General features: G+C 38.9%; 2 long non-coding RNA genes across 2 annotated transcripts; one reads left to right on the forward strand and one right to left on the reverse strand.

Annotated features, from left to right (window-relative positions):
- Window positions 1-7,878: 7,878 nt before the first annotated feature.
- Window positions 7,879-10,898, reverse strand: LOC138965032 (uncharacterized). The gene is made up of 2 exons (XR_011455269.1): window positions 10,824-10,898; window positions 7,879-10,310 (listed from the first exon to the last, which is right to left on the reverse strand). It is a non-coding gene; the product is annotated as an uncharacterized lncRNA (long non-coding RNA).
- A 4,672-nt stretch (window positions 10,899-15,570) lies between these two features.
- LOC138965033 (uncharacterized) lies at window positions 15,571-18,011 on the forward strand. The gene is made up of 3 exons (XR_011455270.1): window positions 15,571-15,709; window positions 16,285-16,377; window positions 17,155-18,011. It is a non-coding gene; the product is annotated as an uncharacterized lncRNA (long non-coding RNA).
- The last annotated feature ends 2,538 nt before the right edge of the window (window positions 18,012-20,549 follow it).

The raw sequence follows: 20,549 nt of genomic DNA on the forward strand, positions 1-20,549 counted from the left end.
TGTGGTAGGCCCTATCTAGATGACTATTCATTAAATGTATATACCCACGCATACATTTTGTTTGTTTAATCCACACCCGTAACTACTCAGCGGTTATTGTTTTACAATAAATACACAAGGGTCGAACGAAAACATACGCACCGATGTTGATACTACTCTTACGATACTAGGCAAAGTTTGGGTAGTGTTCCAAACGCAAGGTGCTGGGTGCAAAGACGTCGGCGTTTTGATCGGAAGGTCGAGGGTTCGAATCCCGGCCGCAGCCGCCTTGTGGGTTAAGTGTGGAGATTTTTCCGATCTCCCAGGTCAACATATGTGCAGAACTGCTAGTGGCTTATCCCCCTTCGTGTGTACACGCAAGCACAAGACCAAGTGCGCACGGAAAAGATCCTGAAATCCATGTCAGAGTTCGGTGGGTTATAGAAACACAAAAATACCCAGCATGTGAGCGATGTTCAACGTGCGGGCTACTTCACCTGCCTTGACCTCTAACCAAATTACCATTGTAAAGCGCTTAGAGAACGTCAAGCGCTCTATAAATCTCCCATATTATTATTATTATTATTATTATTATTAAAACATTCTGCAGACGTCACGAACAATCAATCAATCAATCAATGAGTCTTATATCGCGCATATTCCGTGGGTACAGTTCTAGGCGCTCTCCGTGTGAGATGAAATTTTATACGGCCAGTAGATTGCAGCCATTTCGGCGCATATTTACCTTTCACGGCCTATTATTCCAAGTCACACGGGTATAGGTAGACAATTATTAACTGTGCCTAAGCAATTTTGCCAGGAAAGACCCTTTTGTCAATCGTGGGATCTTTAACGTGCACACCCAATGTAGTGTACACGGGGGGAGGTTCGGACACCGAAGAGAGTCTGCACACAAAGTTGACTCTGTGAAATAAATTTCCGCCGAACCTGGGATCGAACTCACGCTGACAGCGGCCAACTGTCGAACTGAATACAAATCCAGCGCGCTACCAACTGAGCTATATGCCCACACAAGTCGTGTGTTAAAACTGATACAAAATCGTAGCGGAAACCGCCAATTTGACGCTGAAACTGATTTGAATGTAAGGATTTTTCTCATTTCTTTTTGTGTTTCATGATAACGAAAAACAAGTGACGTCAAGCGATATGAAAACATTCCATCAATCTGTCGGCCTAAAACGTCAAAACTGAACTAACTCTAACTGAGAATGTTACGGAGTTCTGGTTGACCGAAAGCTGTCGACCGAGACACCGCCGTCTCGGTATCATGTAAACGTGGAACTTATATTGGCATATTTTCGATTGAAAAAAGAAAAGAAAAAGAATGCCATAGTAAAAGTTTTACGTCGGTTACTGTGATTTCAATTTCAAAGAAAAGTGTGATTAACAAATTAATTAAATAATGCATTCCAACCACCCCGACCAGGTCATTACATCTTTGTCAAAACATGTCATTAAACAGAAAAAATGGGGTCGCCACAGTTCCGCCCCAACATTTTTGCAATTAAAAGATATGACGTCGTCAAAGACATTTATTTCAAAAATGAGAGAGAAACAACTGTCTTGAGATATAATAATAATAATAATGCAAACTTTTATAGCGCTATTCTAGAAAAATGTCTACTCTTAGCGCTTTACAATACATACATCGACCAAGCATACTATACACGCACAGGCAAAGAAACCGACCAAACATAACCAACAAACTATACACGCACAGGCAAAGATAACGACCAAACATAACCAAACATACCATGACCAAACATAGATATCATGGAAGAATTCACATGTATATAGTTTTATGAACATCTGCCCATGTAGGTATCTTGATAACAGCTCAACACGCAAACAGACACGCGCGGACATTGCGTATCTGGCGTTCCATACGCGCGCGCACACGCAGACACACACCCGAACCTCCTTGGTTCAAACATTTTGTTCAGAAAATGACAGATAACAATGGAGCACAACAAGCAAAGCTTATAGATACACGTGCTCTTAAAAAGCAATAATATCTGATTAATAAAGCTTCAGTCACACACGCGATTCAATCGTTGAGATTCAATCGCACATCACATAGTAGGCTGAAAACACTGGAGAAGATAAGGAAGAGTTACTGGAAATGGATCCAGAGAAAAACCCAAATCGGTTCAGCGCTGCGCGCTGAGAGCACGTGTTGAAATATCTCATCGAGCAGGTTTTGTCCGGGGTCTACCTGAATATGCCCACCAAATTTGAAACAGATCCATCGAGAACCTTGGGCGTGCATCGCGGACACACACACACACACGCACACACACACACACACACACACACACACACACACACACACACACACACACACACACACACACACACACACACACACACACACACACACACAAGTCGTATATATATATAGAGATAGATATGCAAATTTGTTCTATTTGTGTTGATATCTAACAACCAACGGATTCTATGACGTTTATGACATGCGCAGTGGTCGACTTTCAGACCACTTTCAGACTTTCATGGTTGACCATCCTGAAGAGGTCGGCTACAGGATAACGAAATATTGATGAAGAAGTGACCAAAACTGGTTACTTTTGTGTTTTCTTTGTTTTTACATGCAAATTGTATATTATCGTGGTTTTATTTTAATTGCATCTGTAAAGCGCTTCGAGTTGTAGGGAAGCACTAAATAAATGTTCCATTATTATCATTTATTATATTTAATGTAAATACCCTCTTCAAACGAGTTCTCCCTTAGTAAACTTTCACTTTGATAACTGACTATAAAGGCAATATCCACAAAGGATTACTTTCATGATTGCATTGTGTTCAGGTTAGCATTAGAAACGTCATAGAAGTTATGCATTGATTTTGTTAATGCACGATTTTTCTGAAATTCGTTCTTGTAATATTTTGCAGGCGGACGAAGATGTTTGCGGCAGTATTTATCTTGTCCATCACTGTGGCATTTTACACTGTTCCCGTATACGGCACAGTCCGGCACCAACACTATGCCAAGTGTCCGACGGCGGTCACGACTATCGGACAGGGTCCGGACACGGTGATCGGACGGTCCTTGCTGGATTGTGCCAGCAGGTGCTCGGATAGTGAGGACTGCAGGAGCGTGACGGTGTGTTCCGAAGGAGGGGCGGGACAGGTGATGTGTTCACTGAGAAACGAAACAACATCGGGTCAATGTGTACAGGACAGCTCCAGCACAAGTTGTCGCCTTGTGTACAAGGTAAGTGAGACGCTGCACGTGCGGCACTGTATAATCCATGGGACATTTTAAAACAGTGGAACCTCCTTTTCAAACCTTAACAAATCTGAACAAGTCGCGTAAGGCGAAATTACTACATTTAGTCAAGCTGTGGAACTCACAGAATGAAACTGAACGCACTGCATTTTTTTCACAATGACCGTAGTCTTCCGCTTGTGCAAAAGGCAGTGAAATTAACGAGCCTGTTTAGCGCGGTAGTGGTTGCGCTGTGCTGCATAGCACGCTTTTCTGTACCTCTTTTCATTTTAATTTTCTGAGCGTGTTTATAATCCAAACATACCATATCTATATGTTTTTGGAATCAGGAACCGACAAGGAATACGATGGAGTTGTTTTTAAATCGATTTCGGAAATTTTATTTTAATCATAATTTTTATATTTTTAATTTTCAGAGCTTGTTTTTAATCCAAATATAACATATTTATATGTTTTTGGAATTAGAAAATGATGAAGAATAAGATAAACGTAATTTTGGATCATTTTATAAAAAAAATAATTTTAATTACAATTTTCAGATTTTTAATTACCAAAGTCATTAACTCATTGTTAAGCCTTCAAGCTGAAATGCAATATCAAAGTCCGGCCTTTGTCGAAGATTGCTGGGCCAAAATTTCAATCAATTTGATTGAAAAATGAAGGTGTGACAGTGCCGCCTCAACTTTTACAAAAAGCCGGATATGACGTTATCAAAGACATTTATCCAAAAAATGAATAAACGTCTGGGGGATATCATACCCAGGAACTCTCATGTAAAATTTCATAAAGATCGGTCCAGTAGTTTACTCTGAATCGCTCTACACACACACACACACGCACAGACAGACAGACAGACAGACAGACACACTTTAAACGGAGGTAAATTTAAAGAGGCTAGGAAAATACAATCTTTCATAAAATAAAATATTTAAAAACAAGTCGCGTAAGGCTAAATTACTACATTTAGTCAAGCTGTCGAACTCAGTCACGGGATGAAACTGAACGCACAGTAGTTTTTCACCAAGACAGTACAGCTTCGTCAATTCCCGCGAGAAGGAAATCGCTCACCTTCCACATGCAAAACGCAGTGAAATTAACACGCCAGAATAGCGAAGTAGCGTATTGTGCTAAGCAGGAAAGCGCGCTTTTCTGTATTCTTGTTAACTTTCGGAGCTTGTTTTGAATACAGCCTATCACATCTATATGTTTTTGGAATCAGGAAATGATCACGAATAAGATCAAAGCATTTTTGGACCGATTTCTTCAATTTTTATCGTAAGACTAATTAATCTATTTTCGTTAATTGTGATCACATTTTAAGAGTAAACATGACGATATGTATATATTTTTAGATTCAGAATATGATGAGGAATACGATGCAATCAATTTTAAGTCTGTTTGCGAAAAATCGATTTTAATGACAACTTTAATGAGCAAACTCATTAATTATTTTTAAGCCTCCAAGCTGAAATGCAATACCAAAGTCCGGGCTTCGTTGAAGATTACTTGACCAAAATTTCCACCAATTTGGTTGAAAAATGAGAGCGTGACAGTGCCGCCTCAACTTTCACGAAAAGCCGGATATGACGTCATCAAAGCTATTTATCAAAAAAATGAAAAAAAGTCTGGAGATACCATACTCCAAAAGTGCAAAAGGCAGTAAAAGTGACGAGCCTGTTTAGCGCGGTAGCGGTTGCGCTGTGCTGCATAGCACGCTTTACTGCACCTCTCTTCGTTTTAACTTTCTGAGCGTGTTTTTAATCCAAACATATCATATCTATATGTTTTTGGAATCTGGAAGCGACAAGGAATAAGATGAAATTGTTTTTAAAACGACTTCGGACATTTTATTTTAGTCATAATTTTTATATTTTTAATTTTCAGAGCTTGTTTTTAATCCAAATATAACATATTTATATGTTTTTGGAATCAGAACATGATTTAGGAATAAAATAAAAGTAATTTTGGATCGTTTTATAAAAAATAAATTTTAATTACAATTTTCAGATTTGTAATGACCAAAGTCATTAATTATTTTTAAGCCTCCATGCTGAAATGCAATACCGAAGTCCGGCCTTCGTCGAAGATTGCTTAGCCAAAATTTCAATCAATTTGATTGAAAAATGAAGGTGTGACAGTGCCGCCTCAACTTTTACAAAAAGTCGGATATGACGTCAAAAAAGACATTTATCGAAAAAATGAAGAAAAAAAGTCTGGGGATATCATACCCATGAACTCTCATGTAAAATTTCATAAAGATTGGTCTAGTAGTTTACTCTAAACCGCTCTACAGACACACACACTCACACACACACACCCTCGCGCCCCCTAATTGGCGTAGAGGCGCGTCCCCCGGGTTGTGGATGGGGGAGCCTTCTCTACTAACTTCTGAGAGAAGGTCGCATCACTCTCGATGCCGTGAACCTAATTAGGATCTTTTTCTTGTTTCTTCTCTATTTCTGCCTCCCCAAAGTCCTTTTACTTTCCTTTTCTCACCCATAAAATTCTTCACGGTCAGTGGTTCTTGTGTAGAATATAGTCAATGTTTGTAAAGATTTTAGTCAAGCAGTATGTAAGAAATGTTTAGTCCTTTGTACTGGAAACTTGCATTCTCCCAGTAAGGTCATATATTGTACTACGTTGCAAGCCCCTGGAGCAATTTTTTTATTAGTGCTTTTGTGAACACACACACATACACCACGACCCTCGTCTCGATTCCCCCTCTACGTTAAAACATTCAGTCAAAACTTGACTAAATGTAAAAAGGAGGAAGTCTTAAATCTTGGATCTTAAACGGTGGGTTTCACTGTACAAGTTATAGAAGCTTTACTACTACTGTGATCTTGTCTGTAAAGCAAGTTAGACGTTGTGGTTCTGAAGAGTTCATTGTTACTTATGTAACCGAGTGCCGAAACACTACGATCACCTCGGGAGGCGAAGTGCAATCAAACAGGATTGAAAATGTTAGGGCCAATTTCTTAGCCCTATAAAAACTGTTATGCAAACCCGAAGGTTTCAATGAACATACAGACAATCGGAAACCACAAGACCCCATCACAAACAGAATTCCACAATCAACCGGTGTTGACTTAAAGGCCAACAACTCGGGTGCAGAGTCTGCTGTGAAAGGGGCGGTAGCCTCCCCTGTCACACTTATGATACAAGTAAGAACTGTTACTTCTACTGTTATTTTGTCTGAAAGGCAAGTTTGACGCTGCGGCACTCTAAGGCCCATGGTCACTTTTATTACAAGTGAGAAGTGTCATCTATTGTCATCTTATCCACAAGTCAAGTTAAACGTTGCGGCACTGTAGAGTCTATAATACTTTATAAGTAAAACAGTGGAAAAACTCGTGCCATCGACTTCTTAATACTGCAAAGGTTTGCTGGTGATCATTATTGACATGACAATTTACTGAAACCCACTCCAATTTAAGACCTCTTTCCTTATAAGATATCATCCATCCAGTCAAGAGCTGTTTTCTCTCCGTATCTATCATGATACAGAGTTCACATGCCATAGAGGTAATAAATGATGCAATTGAAGCCAGGCTGTAAAGAATTGCTGGAAAATTGCTATCGACAATTAGTCACCGGTAATTTTTAATGAGTTGGGGCATTCTGACCAATCACAGGATCTGTTTCATTAAAACGCAAACTTGATTGAATTACAATTGTCGATAACCACTCGCTAAAAAAATCCATTAACAACCTGCTGGCGATGCGCATTGATACAACCTCAACTAGTCTAGGAAATATGAAGGCCAACGAAATACCGAGACCATAAGGTATGCGAAGTGATGATGTCAAATACGTGACGTAAGTTGTTGCATGAAATCTTCCGGACTGCGTCAGTCAATTCCAAAGATCGCTTTTGTGATGAAAAGAATTTGTTTTAGAGTTTGCTGTCCAGAAACCCGTCAAAAAAGAAGTGAAAATGTGTGTGAAAGAAAACAAAACAGGAGCAGAGTGATACGATAGGAATACAGAGACATATTTCTTGGGACTTTACCCTTGCAGGTAGGTGGACTGAAAGTAGTGTGTGAACAGAACAGAACCAATTCTGTCTGTTTACAACCGCATGAAAACAAGAAAGAGATCGTCGTCAGATTGAATTACAATAACACTGATTGTAAATCAATCAAGTTTGCGTTTTAATGAAACAGATCCTGTGATTGGTCAGAATGCCCCAACTCATTAAAAATTACCGGTGACTACCCAGATAGCATGCTAACGTTAAATTAACGTTAAATTAACGTTCGCGGTAAACGTTAAATTAACGTAAAAAGTTAACGTTACATTAACGTTACTTTGCTCATCTGGTTAACGTTAATGTAACGTTAACATTTTACGTTAATTTAACGTTAGTTTTACCAAAAACTAACCATAAAATAACGTAAAATTAACGTTAATTTTACGTTAATCTCTAACGTAAAAATAACTAAAAACAAACCAAAACAAAACCATAATATAACCGTTAGATTAACGTTTATTTAACATTTTTTTAACGTTTGCATGCAAACATAAAATTAATCAAAACAAAACCATAATCAAACGTTTTCATGCCAACGTTAAATTAACGTTCACATGCCAACGTTAAATTAACGTTCACATGCAAACGTTAAATTTACGTTCTCCTGAAAACATTAAAATAACATTTGCAAATACAAATTTGAATTAATGCACAGAAAATTCAAGATCACAAATTTTATTTAAAATTTAAATTGTTGAGGTCTTTAAAGGCACAGTAAGCCTACCGTAAACCATCACAGATACGGTCAGGCTTTTACACACAGTACAAACACCCTTTCATTTAAACACTCACCGATTGAGAACATCCTAGGTGCCCTCCGTAAAGAGCGAACAATTTTAAAAGAATTTTTTTTGGCGTGTTTTTTGGGCGTGGTTTATCTCACCCCTGAGCCATCGTGAACCCGTGTGATCCAGTTTCCCTTTTTCACAATGTAGTCGTCAGTTAGTCATTTGAATGCGACTCGATGTGAGCTTATCTACAATAGCACTTTTTTATGCACGAAACAAACGGCTGTGGTTCACAAGAACTCTAGCGATGGCTTTTGACTGTTGAGAGGAACGGCGATATGCATAAACCGTCGTCTGCTATGACCCTTGCGTGACCCTGCTTCCGGGCTTTTCTTTTTTCAAACTTTCACAACTTCGAATTGTACTGATCTTGTCTTGATGAAAAAAGAATTCTTTTATGATTGAAGAATGTTTGTGTAACAAGCTGTCAATTTATTATTTAGATTTTAAAAGTTAGGTCCAGCGCAAAAACGCACCACGGTCCAAAAACATTCTGATAATCATCGATCCACGGCTATCGCCAGTTTACATCGATAGAATGAGACCCGAAGGGAAGTAACTCATTTTTTACCTGAGTTCAGGATGGGTCCAAAAAGTGAGACAATCTGCAAAATTCATTCTTTAAAAATTGCTCGCTCTTTACGTAGGGCACCTAGGATGTTCCCGTTTGGTGAGCGTTCAAATGGAAGGGTGTTTGTACGGTGTGTAAAAGCCTGACAGTATCTAATTTGATAACAGTAACACTTTTAAAATGTTGAACAATGCATACTAAATTCCTTCAATTGCTAAAACATGAAAATGTGAACTAAAAAATATTACAACACATTTTTCAGTCTCGGTAAAATACCACAGCATAGTATTATCAATCGGGAAAACAAAAATTATGTGTGGACTTAATCTCATTGAAGCATTCTTTCTTTCTTTATTTGGTGTTTAACATCGTTTTCAACCATTCAAGGTTATATCGCGACGGGGAAAGGGGAGATGGGATAGAGCCACTTGTTGATTGTTTCTTGTTCACAAAAGCACTAATCAAAAAATTGCTCCAGGGGCTTGCAACGTAGTACAATATATGACCTTACTGGGAGAATGCAAGTTTCCAGTACAAAGGACTTAACATTTCTTACATACTGCTTGACTAAAATCTTTACAAACATTGACTATATTCTATACAAGAAACACTTAACAAGGGTAAAAGGAGAAACAGAACCGTTAGTCGCCTTTTACGACATGCTGGGTAGCATCGGGTAAATTCTTTCACGTCCCAACCAATATGGGACTCCCCCTAACCCGCGGGGGGTCTCATTGAAGCATTGCTACATTGACTAATAATAGTCTGAACTTGATAAAAAAAAAATCATCTGAAGGCGATAACAGGATCAGCAATTAAGAATTTCAATCACAATGTGTTGGTATGGATTCATCAAGGTAAATACCATAGGGCTGTGCAAACTCATTATCGACAGCGATCACTGTTAATGACAAAATCAGAGATGAAAACAATACAAAGTATTTGCACAATCAGTATTAACTGTATACAAACAAGTCAGTAGCACAAAATATGAGAAACAAAGGGATGTAAGCGCTATTAATGCATACAAGTGCGACAAGCATGTAAAGTCTCTTGTTCATTCCTAAGCGTGTTATTATTACAGGTGCCAAGAAAATTGCTTCCACATAATCTCACTTACTCTTGTTGCACATGTCATATGGCAGAGCAATTACGTCCCTTTGTTTCTCAGATCTTAAAATAGCGCTCTGCTTCATTTCATTAAGATTCTTGCTATCACAAAAGATATTAACATATTTTTTGGAGTAGCTAGATGAAAAACAATCATCGATGAATAAAAATTAACAAGCAGCAAGACTTCTGCTCCACTTTGCCAAACATGTGTGTGCACAGTGAATATTTGTTTATGAACTGTTGGTGTTAGTCCTGAATGATGGCACCCATGTAAATAAGGCTTGATGCCGGGCTGCTTTACAAACACAGCATTCAGAAGCTGTGGGTCAGCAAAGGTGTTGAATCTTGTTAGTGAGATGGCGCGCAATGATGTCCTGTAGCACTAGCAGCTGCCTGCACTCACTCTTTGACGCTGGTCAAACTTCTGGTCGTAGGTGAAGTCCACCCCACAGAATATGATGATGGTAATGATGAGTGAGTTCAACTTCTGCTTGAACTATGTGGCCAGGCCCAGCTCCATGACTTTGAAGTGGTCATAATCTTATGCAGGATACCAACCTGGGATAGAGAAGGAAAAAGGGTTCTTAGTCAATGGCTGGGATTACAAACTAAATCACACACACACACACACACACACACACACACACACACACACACACACTAACACAAATATACACTTACAAACACACATACACACACACAGCACACATACACACACATTAGCAGTAACAAACACATGTATACAGTACATGTACTAAGAAACATACCCATGTATACACACATACACACAGGCACACACACACACACAGACACACAGGCGCGCACACACACACACATACACAGGCGCAAGTCCACATATGCAAGATCAAAAGTCTCAGCCCAATTTGTAACAACAGAGAAAGAAACAGAGAGAAAGAGAGAGAGAGAGTGTGTGTGTGTGTGTGTGTGTGTGTGTGTGTGTGTGTGTGTGTGTGTGTGTGTGTGTGTGTGTTGCAAACATTACACAACTGATATTGAAATTACGCACCACAGGAAAAAAAAAGACGACACTGAGTTAAACAATTCACTTACTGGTCAACAGTGTGAACTTTCAGCACAGACAATGGAAACTTCGATGTTTTCCCCCTTCTGATTGAATGACTTTGGTACAATCATTGTCACGCGCTACTCGCGTGGTACAAAATAAAAGAAAAAGAAATGTGAGATTAGAAATGAAAGGCAAGACAAGACCGGTATAGTTTTTGAATTAAAGAGGAAGAATAACTTTATTCACATAAATACACAATACAAGACAACAAACACACTCTCTCTCTCAAACTTAAGGGGTTAACCAACAAAACCTAATTGAATCTGAAACTAAATCACTAATTCAATCACATTAACTAACTAATCAAAAATTGAAGCCAATAAGTTATTAACAAAATTACCGCGCTTGTTTCTCAAACCAGAACGACCAATAAATAGATAATCACAAGTGATGATCCATCGATGTGAGGTCCTGCTTGCACTAATAGTTCACCCAAAATCACACAACACTTCATTAGCTTGACACAAACATCAATTCACCACAAAATATCTCTGGGCACACTCAAAAATCCCAGAACCCTTTTGTCTAGGTTAGTTTTCAATACATGAGGGTGTGTTGTTAACACTCAAGCGCAGTGATCACCCAATGTCTCTGTGATTTCAATTCATTAACAGAACGTTTGATCCCACGGTTCATCAATGTCACAAATCAATCATGATATTGCACAGTCTCTGGTACAGTCGCGCATGAATATTAACCCGGTGAACATTCACGGAAATTATGCAATAAAGGGTTACCGTGGTTCGACGGAGAATGCTATCGGCGGAACATAAACACGCTATCAAGCGGAGAACAACGGATTGTTCGTGTAGAGGGGAACACCGTATTGTTCATGTAATCCCCAAAAAGTCAATGTTCTCAAAACTCAATGAAAACGATACCACTTCTCCTCCTGAACACTGCATCCCAGAGTTGCAGGGAACCGGGAAACCCCAGCCAGGGACTGGCTAGGTACGCACATCATCATCACCACCCAGCAGAACGGCAGGCACCAGGGTAGTAGGTACCAGGATAAGTAGGTGGGTAGATAGCCAGGTAGGCAGGTAGGCAGGTTCTGCGCAACATAATAACTTATGTTCAAGTCTAACTATCTTAAAACCAGAACGTTTCTTAATTGCACAACGTTCTCCCAAGTCAATGTTAACCTTAGCCTTTTATGGTGACAAAGCATCACTCCTAAAAACTAAGTTCCACTTTGTTCTTATCATGTATAAAATATTTGGAAAACTTTCCCCTAAAATTTTCAAAGTCCAACTGACTATTAACTTTATAGCAAAAAGTTCCAGAAAATTATCAGAGTCTGAATTAAACTCCAAAACACTGAAAAAGTTCCAAAAACCTACATGAAAACAAACTGGTATCCAAGTACACAGTTTTTCAAAACAATGTCAACAAAGTTTCAAAATGGCTGAAGGTTACTTCCGGTTGACCTCTCCATGAAATATAAAACCCTAAAATCATAAGTTCAATTTATAAAAGTTAACTTGGGAAAGCAATGTGCAAAAATTTCTCAAGTCAAACACACTTTCACAAAAAGTTTATGTTTTGGGTAAACAGGGCAGCGGCCATATTGGCCAGGGGAAATAACTTTCGATTTCTGACAAGGGCAAATAATCAACTCCCTCCAAGGGCAACCACTATTCCCACAAATCCGCCATTTTGTTTTACACAAGAAATACCAAAAATCCAGTTTCATGACAAACCTACAATCTCTCAACCCCCAATCCACGAAACTCACTCCACAAGGTCCTCCGACAAAACACCAGGACATCACCACATGAGCACGCTTGAAACATGGGACCTGCACATCCTGCGACACAGCACAACAATCTGTCCACACCGACATGGGACCACCACCACACCGGTCATCCAAAATCCAAGCTCATCCAAAAACTCTCCATGTCAAACTCTGAACCCACCAGAGAACATGCCAGGGAACACACGCCTCCCCCAACTCAAGTGTCCATCAACTCTCCACATTGGCCAGAAAGTCGCCACCCTGAGAATCAGAAACCTCGACACAAAAAGCCTAGATTTCGCTCATACACCACTCAACCACGGAAAAACATGGGGTGAAAATGATACCTCCCCACCACCCCAAATGAAAGCTTAACAAAACGAACAAGAGGCGAAGCCATCAAGGCTCACGTAAGAAATCGACAAACAGTAACACAAACTCAATCACTCCATCTCACACACACACACACACACACACACCCACACACACACACACACACACACACACACACACACCCACACACACACACACACACACACACACACACACATACACACACACACAGAAAGAGCATAGGTGAAACTGTGCAAGAAAGCGAGACACTAGATCTAGATCTGTCTGTCTGCATGTAGCCTACTTACAAGGACACGACTGCCAACTAGTCTCGGCGCGCTCAAAATAATAATGACCGAGACTTTCAGTACTTCCTTCGCGTGACGTCTAACCCTCTTACGTCATAATGTGACGTCAATGTAATGTGACGTCTTCAAATGTTAGAGTTTCTACCACAGACATACACACGCACAGACGCACGCACGCACGCACGCACAGACAGACAAAGTTACGATCGCATAGGCTACACTTACGTGAGCCAAAAACGAAGAGCAACAAAATGGGTTTCAGACTTACTGTTCATTCACACACTTACACACATTCCGGCTACTAGAGAAGTCAAATTGGCGACACCCAGACTGACACACTACTCACCAAACAACCTGTGAGAAATGAAGGGGAAAATCTTAGCGGCGCTTCCTTGAACACAAGCAGGGGAACAAAAGATATCCACGCAGCCCGGCACGGCGGATTTAAACAAAAACCACAGCCGTTCAGCTTTATCCTCTCAGGAACAAAAGTTAAGGAAACTTGGCTTGCAATAAACCTGTGCTAGCTACCCTTCCTGTGCGTCGTCCATCCCCAGTCTGCAAGCTAGTCACGCATGCCTGCTAGCCACCGGCGTCATGCGCGACGTCACTTCCACTGACCAATCATAATAGCTGAAAAGCAGACATCCCCCTACAACCACGTGCCCACGGACTGAAGAGAAGGGAAAGAATAATCCAGAAGAAATAAGGTCTCACACCACTTGTATGGGACACACACTAGTGACATTTATTGTGGGAACATTTTGCGCGTGACAATCATCTGTCATCAATGAACTCATCATTCTTCCCACCAGTCCAGACACCGTCCCACCAATTGCAGACGTGTTTGTTATCTGAGCGAATAAAAGTCAATATAAATACATGTGCACAGGAATGAGAACAAGGATTCTTAGTTATCACAAAAACAAAAACAAACAAGCACAGAATGACAACATGTTTTTCTAAATGTTATTAAAGACAGAAAAGTTCATCATACCAGTCCATCACTGAAACAGAAATGGTTGATATTTGAATGTATATATGAGTGTGTGTGTGTGTGTGTGTGTGTGTGTGGGGGGGGGGGGGGTCTGTTGCAAGCAATAAACAACTGACAACAATAATTATACATGTAGCAAATTGTACTCACTGTTTTCAAAGCAGATAATTGTAAACCTTGATGGGTTGTCCCCTTCCAACTGCATGCTTTGGTACAGTCATCCTTCAGACTGTGGCCCCCTCCCATTGCCACCCCCCTCTCCGATTGTAGAGAGGATTTTTTCATCTGAAAGAAATAATGTCCAATTAATACGAATTTGCACAAAGGACTGGAAACAGAATTGTAAGTAATTCTGATTTAACCAACAAATTTACAAAAGCACAATGATAGATTATTTTCCCCAGTAATATGTTCCAACAGACAGTTTTACAGGTCACCAGAAAGGTCCACCACTGAAACAGGAACAGTTCAAATTGGAGTTTGTTTGTGTGTGTGTGTGTGTGTGTGTGTGTGGAAAAGGGTGGGGTGGGGTGGAGGATGCGTGTGTACATGTGTGTGTGTGTTTTGCAAGCATTACACAACTGATTATAATAATTATACAACAAATTGTTCTGTCAGTTACATTGAAAACTCGTTTAAAAAACCCAATGCAAACCTTGTTGCTTGTTGAAGAATGGAAACTGCTTTTGCTTTTCCCCATCCAAATGCGATGAACGACCATGCCATCAATCAGCTCACTTTTCTTTTGACCAGTTAAGGCACCTCCCCACCAAATGCAGACAGGTTTTTTTGTGGTATAAATCTGAAAGAATAAAAGCTATTTATTATGCACAACAGAATCATAAAACTGGATTCTTAGTTAAAAACACCATTTCAGGCAACAACAACAATAAAGAAAAACAGCACACACACACACACACACACACACACACACACACACACACACACACACCTAAGAAAAAAAAAACACTTTTTAGTCTCATGTATTCCAAGAGAGAAAAAATACATCAACTGATCTTGAAAGTCTCAATAATTAGCAAATCTATCTTCCAAGTTCCATCGGCAATACTCACTCAAAGTTTGTAAAACTCTTGAAACCAGTCCAGTTATGTCTTGCGCCTTCGGTCTTAGTATTTGACTGTCCAGTCTGGTTTGTTTCTGTTGGTGTATATCACATAGTGCTCTTGCAACTGCTTGCAACTTGCCAGTTTTCAATCTTCCCAACGCATTGCCGTTATGTCCTTCGGCTTCGATAACTAGGAACGAACATTCTGAGTGACCTCCCTTGATCGCCAAGGGACATTACTCTCAGTCTCAAACTTTTCACTGTGAAAAAGTTTCTGCAAGTTGCAACAGTTTTTAACACGCTAGCAACTTCAAAGCCAGTGTGACTGCTGATACATGTATAAGATAACATGCTACACTTCAGCATATATCAGGACTACACAATACAGATCTTGTGACGCTGAGGCGAATGGGAAATGGAACTTTCAGGTAATGTTGAACTGTAGAGACATAGTTCACGATCGGTTGGCATTGTGATTGTTGACTTATTTTTCATACGAGTCACAAATATCAAAGCAATAATGATGCATAACGATTGGAAAGGTGGATTTCTCTCTCTTTCTTTCCTGCCTTCTGTCTCTTTCTTTCCTTTCTTTCTCAGATTCAGTCTCTCTGTGTGTCTTTCTGTCTCTGTCTGTCTGTTTCTCTCTCTCTCTCTCTCTCTCTCTCAATCTGAAACTTTCTCTCTCTCAATCTGATACTTTCCACACATGTGCACCCAGGGCACTTACTGTTCAATCTTACGGCTTCAGGTCAAATGCATTACTGTACAGTAAATAAGAGATCTCAGGAGAGGCATGGGGAGTTATTTTCGAAAATGATCTATTCAAAGACACTTAAATAAGTTAAAACAAAGTTTGATTGACAACTGCTCTCTCCCTCCCCCCCCCCCCCCCTCACCCATTACCACTCTCTATCTCTCTGTCTTTATTTACAAGTAAAGATTTGAGTGTGTTTAGACTATAGTAATTAATGCAATTCACACATCAATGCTTTCATTGCAGGGTGGGAGGAATTACCATGAGGATGGAACAGAAAGCATTCACCGGGATGTAAACTACAAGGTACAACCCCGACATTCTGGCTGTTGAGGCCAAGTAAGTGTGTGTGTGTGTGTGTGTGTGTGTGTGTGTGTGTGTGTGTGTGTGTGTGTGTGTGTGTGTGTGTGTTTGCAGGTAAAATCCTTGTTTAAAGCTTGATGAATGTTTCAGCAGTCATATTATTATATAACAGAAAATCATATGAGAGAAGGCAGTGTTATTGTCAGGCCTCAGCCTAGGGTCATTGATACATATGCTTATATTATATGACGCATTGTTCTAATCCTTGGCTGGTCGACCATCACATCATTTCGACATGTAGGAGGTATTCTGACAGAACAATTTGTTGTAGCTGGTACATGTATCTTTACCTATACATATTTTTAGTCAAGGTCCAACTGACATTCTATTGTATTAGTCTGGGGAAATTTTTTTGGAATGTGTTCTGTGTGTGGGTGGGTTGGGGATGGGGATGGACGGGTTGGTAGGGCTGTTGCCAGGCAGCATTGACTTAGAGCATTTCATTCAAACACAGAATGATGCTATCAAAGTTAGCAAATTCACAGACGTAAATTCAACAATATTGGCATAATGCAAAGACAATTTAAACCTTATTTACCTTTCTTTCTTTCTTTGGTGTTTAACGTCGTTTTCAACCATTCAAGGTTATATCGCGACGGGGGAAGGGGGGAGATGGGACTTATTTACCTTCAGTTCTATGTTAAACAAAGAACACCAACAAAGAAGACATACTTATAGTGTTTACACTGAAGTTCTCAAATAACACTAAATTCTTTATGTTTTTTAAGATTGTTGTATTCTTTGTCTTTGCAGGTGTCATAGCATGTGGAGCAGATCTTCAAAGTCGCCTATTGCAGACATGTCATCGTCTGCACTGGTTGTATCAACAACTTTTTCCATGGCTACTGCCGCAGATTTAACAAGTATATCGTCTGCTGCAAATTCAACAACTTCTTTGTCTGCTCCTGCTGCTGCAAACTCAACAACTTCTGTGTCTGCTCCTGCTTAAAATTCAACAATTCTTGTTGACTGGTGCTGCTGCAAAGCGAATGATTTCTTTGTTTGCTGCTGCAGATTTAACAAGTATATCGTCTGCTGAAAATTCAACAACTTTTTTGTCTGCTGCTGCTCCTGTTGCAAACTCAACAACTTCTGTGTCTGCTCCTGCTTAAAATTCAGCAATTCTTGTTGTCTGGAGCTGCTACAAAGTGAATGGCTTCTTTGTGTGCTGCTGCAGATTTAACAAATATATCGTCTGCTGTAAATTCAACAACTTCTTTGTCTGCTGCAGATACTACACATTCAACAACTTCTGTGTCTGCTCCTGCTTCAAATTCAACAATTCTTTTTATCTGCTGCTGCAAAATGAGCGACTTCTTCCTCTGCTGGTGGTGTTGCAAATAACCTCATATTTCCTTGTCTCTTCTGGCATCATTTTGGATGTGTTATAATATATCTGCGAAGGCTTTTTTAAACCCAAAAGATGGAATATAATTGGTAAATTTCTAGGTACACAACCCAAAAGTGTGGTATATATCCAAACTCACTTCTAGAAACTTAAGAACTGATTCAACTTTTGACATTTTTATCATGGTTTTATTTTTTATTTTTTATATTGTGGAAATATCAGGGAATGATGAATAAATGTTTGGAAAATATTCTCAAAGTATGTTTCTAATGGTTTTATTTATTTGTCTTTTGTTTTGTTTTATGTTAGCATGTACACTGTTTTGCTCAAAATATGAGACCTGGCCAGTACCATCTTTCCAATGAGACAGAGATAAAAAAAACAAATCAACAGCCTGCATGCTCTCCGGATTAAGTAATACAACAAGATAAATTGTAATTCAATCAAGTTTGCGTTTTAATGAAACAGATCCTGTGATTGGTCAGAATGCCCCAACTCATTAAAAATTACCGGTCATTAATTGTCGATAACCACTCGCTAAAAAATCCATTAACAACCTGCTGGCGAGGCGCATTGATAGAGCCTCAACTAGTCTCTGTTAGCTTTGAGGGTCATTTTACAAGTAGGAAATATGAAGGCCAACGAAATACCGAGACCATAAGGTATGCGAAGTGATGACGTCGAATATGTGACGTAAGTTGATGCATGAATTCTTCCGGACTACGTCAGTCAATTCCAAAGATCGCTTTTGTGATGAAAAGAATTTGTTTTAGAGTTTGCTGTCCAGAAACCCGTCAAAAATGAAGGGAAAATGTGTGTGAAAGAAAACAAAACAGGAGCAGAGTGATACGATAGGAATACAGAGACATATTTCTTGGGACTTGACCCTGGCAGGTAGGTGGACTGAAAGTAGTGTGTGAACAGAACAGAACCAATTCTGTCTGTTTACCATCGCATGAAAGCAGGAAATAGATCGTCGTCAGATTGAATTACAATAAGTGAATAACATTAACATGCTTCCATTTGAAACTTCGAGGTCTTCATCGTGGATTGACGCCCTCCCAAAGTCTAATTGAAGCCCTCCGTCGCTTCGCTCCGTCGGGCTTCAATTAGCTTTTGTCGGGCGTCAATCCCCGATGAAGACCTCGAAGTTTCAAATGGAAGCATGTTAATGTGTAATTAGCGTTAGCTGCAAAGTTAACCGTTCTCACCAAAAACCTTTTTCAAACTTTGATTTGACTTTACATGTTGGTGTTTGCTTGTCTTTTGTTAACATGGTTTTAGCTACATATAACACAACAACAGCAGACAAAAGACTATGGGAAATTGCATCTTCAAATAAGAAAAAAATTTAAAAAGCAAAAAAAATAAAAAATTAAATACATGTACAATTATTTTCCTTATGATTCGTTTGATTATGTTTTTGGGGGGGTTCTTTTTAATGTTACCACTCAACGTGAAAAATACGTTCAAACAGCCGTTGTATTATACTTTTATTTTGGTCAAATCGACATTAGCGGTAAAGGTTAAATTAACGTTAATTTAACGTTAATTTAACGTTATATAATGGTTTTATTTTGGTTAAATTAACGTTAAATTAACGTTAAATGTTAACGTTAATTTAACGTTTATCTTGATGAGCAAACTAACCTAAATCTAACGTTAATTTAAGGTTAGCCCTAAAACGTGAATTAAACGTTAGCCATAAAACATAAAACTAACGTTAATTTAACGTTACATTATGGTATTTTTTTTATTTTTTATTTTTAACAATTTTTTTTGTGCTTAAAATGTTTATTTTTTTTATTTTTTTTATTTTTTGTTGTTGTTGCTTGTGTCAATGTTACCACCACAACAATAACAACATTTTTTTTGTGTTTTTTTTTTGCTTTTGCTTTGATTTTGAACGGTTATGTGTCAACGTTTATTTAACGTTTTTTTAACGTTTCAGTGAAAACCGTTTTTTAATTGTCTTCGGGCAAACGTTAAATTAACGTTTGAAATTGGTTTGATTTTGAACGGTCATGTGCCAACGTTTATTTAACGTTAGTTTAACGTTTCAATGCAAACCGTTTTATATTGGTTTTCAGGCAAACGTTAGATTAACGTTTAAAAATTGTTTGATATTGAAAGGTTATGTGTCAACGTTTATTTAACGTTATTTTAACGTTTCAATGCAAACCGTTTTATATTGGTTTTCAGGCAAACGTTAAATTAACGTTTAAAAATGGTTTGATATTGAAAGGTTATGTGTCAACGTTTATTTAACGTTATTTTAACGTTTCAATGCAAACCGTTTTATATTGGTTTTCAGGCAAACGTTAAATTAACGTTTAAAAAAGGTTTGCCATGAAAACGGTTTGCTTGCTAACGTTAATTTAACGTTAATTTAACGTTTGCTTTATAACCGTTTTTCTGCTAACATTAATTTAACGTTAATTTAACGTTTAATGCTAACCGTAAACCAAAATCTAACCATGCAAACGTTAAATTAACGTTAAATTAACGTTAGCATGCTATCTGGGTAATTGTCGATAGCCACTCGCTAAAAAATCCATTAACAACCTGCTGGCGAGGCGCATTGATACCGCCTGACTAGTCACGGTTAGCTTTGAGGGTCATTTTACAAGTAGGAAATATGAAGGCCAACGAAATACCGAGACCATAAGGTATGCGAAGTGATGACGTCGAATACGTGACGTAAGTTGATGCATGAATTCTTCCGGACTACATCAGTCAATTCCAAAGATCGCTTTTGTGATAAAAGAATTTGTTTTAGAGTTTGGTGTCCAGAAACCCG

Source organism: Littorina saxatilis, linkage group LG4 (genome assembly GCF_037325665.1).
Source record: "Littorina saxatilis isolate snail1 linkage group LG4, US_GU_Lsax_2.0, whole genome shotgun sequence".
Classification (NCBI taxonomy): domain Eukaryota; kingdom Metazoa; phylum Mollusca; class Gastropoda; order Littorinimorpha; family Littorinidae; genus Littorina; species Littorina saxatilis.